Raw genomic sequence first — 4,303 nt, 5'->3', positions numbered from 1 at the left:
TGGAGGAGGGTGTTGCAGGAAGGCTAGAGCATTGCTGTGTGATTCCTCCATGTGCCTCCTGCCCAGCACTTATCATTACTGCAACAGTCAGGGGGTCACATTGCAGCAGGCTCTGGGTAAGGCTCCCACAGTCAGGGGGGTTACACTTGCAGCGGGCTCTGGGTAAGGCTCCCACAGTCAGGGGGGTCACATTGCAGCGGGCTCTGGGTAAGGCTCCCACAGTCAGGGGGGGTCACATTGCAGTGGGCTCTGGGTAAGGCTCCCACAGTCAGGGGGGTCACATTGCAGTGGGCTCTGGGTAAGGCTCCCACAGTCAGGGGGGTCACATTGCAGTGGGCTCTGGGTAAGGCTCCCACAGTCAGGGGGGTCACATTGCAGCGGGCTCTGGGTAAGGCTCCCACAGTCAGGGGGGTCACATTGCAGTGGGCTCTGGGTAAGGCTCCCACAGTCAGGGGGGTTACACTTGCAGCAGGCTCTGGGTAAGGCTCCCACAGTCAGGGGGGTTACACTTGCAGCGGGCTCTGGGTAAGGCTCCCACAGTCAGGGGGGTCACATTGCAGCGGGCTCTGGGTAAGGCTCCCACAGTCAGGGGGGTCACATTGCAGCAGGCTCTGGGTAAGGCTCCCACAGTCAGGGGGGTCACATTGCAGTGGGCTCTGGGTAAGGCTCCCACAGTCAGGGGGGGTCACATTGCAGTGGGCTCTGGGTAAGGCTCCCACAGTCAGGGGGGTCACATTGCAGCAGGCTCTGGGTAAGGCTCCCACAGTCAGGGGGGGTCACATTGCAGTGGGCTCTGGGTAAGGCTCCCACATTAAGCAACTCTTGTGCTGCAATCATAGTTAGAACAGTGGCTGGTGCAGTTGTCACAGGAAAGACAGAATGAAGCATGTTTGGGGGGCAGGGTGTGTTATTTATGTTTGATTCTCGAGGATATCTCAAAATGAATCAGTTTGGATGTGGACACAGCTCAAGAACAATCACATGATGTTAATCTCAGTGGTAAACTTCTCACCCAGTCACAATCACTCCTTTAATTAGCATCAAAAACCCCCAAGCTGCTCTGTTTTGTTCCTTTGAACAATCCAAAGGGTAAATTTCAGAATCGTCTTCGAGAAACACTGACAATTATACAACACCTTTCGCAATCTGTAAACACAGCAAATCCCTTCACAGCCAATCAAGTACTTTTTCCGTGATATTGTCACTGTTGCAATACAGAGATCACGGCAGCCAATTCAGGCAGAGCAAGCTCCCAGAAACAGCAATGTAATAATGACTCAGATAATGGGCGCAATCAAATGGCCTCATCGCGCCCCCGGCTCGGTAACGCGACAAAGGCCGTTAAAGTGAAATTTGCAATGCCCAGAACGCCAAAGGAGATCTAACGAGATCTCCCTGAGCGAGATCCAGATTAACATATTTAAGTGAGTCATTGGGCTCATTTGAATATGTCGGCGCCCAATTCGCCCAGCGTCCAGAATGAACACACACGCCTGGGAGATCTCGTCATGGCGCCATTTAGCATTGGCCCACACAAAGGGGTCAGGCTCTGGGCAGGGGGGTACCTGGGCACCTTGGCACTGCCCAGGTGCCAGGTTGCCCGTACCAGGGATTGGACCCGGGGCTGCCCTATCGTTAAGAGGTGGGGTGAGGGAGGGGCTCGAGGACCCCCTAAGAGGAAGGTTTGGAGGGTGTGGTGTGGTGTCCGAGGGCGGTCGACTGATCAGGGCAGCATTTTAAAATTGTGCCCTGATCTCATCCTGTACTGACGAGCTCAGGAAATGATGTCCCGGCGGCGAGACCCGACCAAGGCCTGAAAAAACGTCCTTTTGATGGCGAGGTCGTTCCCCGCCTGCTCGTTAAACCCAATTTGTTTTATGATATTAGTTGAGGGATAAATATTGACCAGAACACCACTTGCCTGCTCTGTGCCAAATAGTGGCCATGGGGGTCTTTTGCACTTGTTTGAAGCAGACAGACAGGGTCTCAGTTTAATCCAGTTTAGTGTGGGACAGTTGATATGGACTGAGCCGGTTCTCAGAGAGTAACAAAGGAAGGTTCAATGTGACAGGCCAAGACCTGGCGTATATTGGCGTGAAATACAACTCTGTGTTATCTCCGTGCTACAAAGTCTTTATCACCAACAAATTACATTTATTTGGCGCCTGTAACGGCCCAAAGCTCTTCACTGGGGGCAACAAAACGTGACACCAAAGGCAGAGAAGGAGATATTGGGATAGGTGAGGAAGGTCAGAGGTAGATCTTTAGGAGTATTTGAAAGGAGTTAAAGGTGAACAGGAAACGGACAATGGCTCCTCTTCCCACTCCAGCACCATTTCCTCTGACGTCCCCCATGGATCTATCCCTGGCTTCCTCGACTTTCTCATCTACATGGTGCCCCTCAGCGATATCTACGTGTATGCAAATGAGATCCAGCTCCACTCCCCACCACCTCTCTCCACTCCTCCATGCTCTAAATTATCTGACTGCTTATCAAACAACCAGGACTAGAAAGGCAAACATTTCCTCCAATTAAATATTGGAAAGAAGGGACCTCTGGTGGCAACATGAAGGTGGAGGCCAAACGTTGGGGTGGAGGTCGCACGTTGGGTGGTGGCTCTCACTCGAGTTATTGTTTTCAGGCCCTTTTCGCCCAGTGTTGGGGGTTAGGGTTAGGGGTTAGGGTTGGGGGTTAGGGTTGGGGGTTAGGGTTGGGGGTTAGGGTTGGGGGTTAGGGTTGGGGGTTAGGGTTGGGGGTTAGGGTTGGGGGTTAGGGTTGGGGGTTAGGGTTGGGGGGTTAGGGTTGGGGGGTTAGGGTTGGGGGGTTGGGTTGGGGGTTAGGGTGGGGGTTAGGGTTGTGGGGGGTTAGGGTTGGGGGGTTAGGGTTGGGGTTAGGGTTGGGGGTAGGGTGGGGGTTAGGTTGGGGGTTAGGGTTGGGGGTTAGGGTTGGGGGTTTGGTTGGGGTTAGGGTTGGGGGTTAGGGTTGGGGGGGGTTAGGGTTTGGGTTAGGGGTTGGGGTTAGGGTTGGGGTTAGGTTGGGGGGGTTAGGGTTGGGGGTTAGGGTTGGGGGTTAGGGTTGGGGGGTTAGGGTTGGGGGGTTAGGGTTGGGGGTTGGGTTAGGGTTGGGGGTAGGGTTGGGGGGGTTATGGTTGGGGTTAGGTTTGGGGTTAGGGTTGGGGGTTAGGGTTTGGGGGTTAGGGTTGGGGGTTAGGGTTGGGGGGTTAGGGTTGGGGTTAGGGTTGGGGGTTAGGGGTTGGGGGTTAGGGTGGGGGTTAGGGTTGGGGGTTAGGGTTGGGGGTTAGGGGTGGGGGGTGGGTTGGGGGGTTAGGGTTGGGGGTTATGGTTGGGTTAGGGTTGGGGGTTAGGGTTGGGGGTTAGGGTTGGGGGTTAGGGTTGGGGGTTAGGGTTGGGGGGTTAGGGTTGGGGGGTTAGGGTTGGGGGTTAGGGTTGGGGGTTAGGGTTGGGGGTTAGGTTGGGGGTTAGGGTTGGGGGTTAGGGGTTGGGGGTTAGGGTTGGGGGTTAGGGTTGGGGGTTAGGGTTGGGGGGTTAGTGTTTGGGGGTGGGGGGGTTAGGGTTGGGGGTTAGGGTTGGGTTTAGGGGGGTTAGGGTTGGGGGTTAGGGTTGGGTTAGGGTTGGGGTTAGGGTTGGGGGTTAGGGTTGGGGGGGTTAGGTTGGGGGTTAGGGTTGGGGGGTTAGGGTTGGGGGGTTATGGTTGGGGGTTAGGGTTGGGGTTAGGGTTGGGGTTAGGGTTGGGGTTAGGGTTGGGGGTTAGGGTTGGGGGGTTAGGGTTTGGGGGTTAGGGTTGGGGGTTAGGGTTGGGGGTTATGGTTGGGGGTTAGGGTTGGGGGTTAGGGTTGGGGGTTAGGGTTGGGGGTTAGGGTTGGGGGTTAGGGTTGGGTGTTAGGGTTGGGGGTTATGGTTGGGGGTTATGGTTGGGGGTTATGGTTGGGGGGTTAGGGTTAGGGTTGGGGGTTACGGTTGGGGGTTAGGGTTGGGGGTTAGGGTTGGGGGTTATGGTTGGGGGTTAGGGTTGGGGGTTAGGGTTGGGGGTTAGGGTTGGGGGTTAGGGTTGGGGGTTAGGGTTTATCCTCAGTAACATTAGGGTTAGGGTTAGGGTTTAGGGGTTAGGGTTGGGGTTAGGGTTGGGGTTAGGGTTGGGGGTTAGGTTTGGGGGTTAGGGTTGGGGGTTAGGGTTGGGGGTTAGGGTTGGGGGTTAGGGTTGGGGGTTAGGGTTGGGGGTTAGGGTTCGGGGGTTATGGTTGGGGGTTAGGGTTGGGGTTAGGGTTGGGTGTTAGGGTTGGGG

This window comes from Scyliorhinus canicula, chromosome 14 (assembly GCF_902713615.1).
Source record: "Scyliorhinus canicula chromosome 14, sScyCan1.1, whole genome shotgun sequence".
NCBI classification, from domain to species: Eukaryota; Metazoa; Chordata; class Chondrichthyes; order Carcharhiniformes; family Scyliorhinidae; genus Scyliorhinus; species Scyliorhinus canicula.
This window is presented reverse-complemented; position numbering follows the sequence as displayed.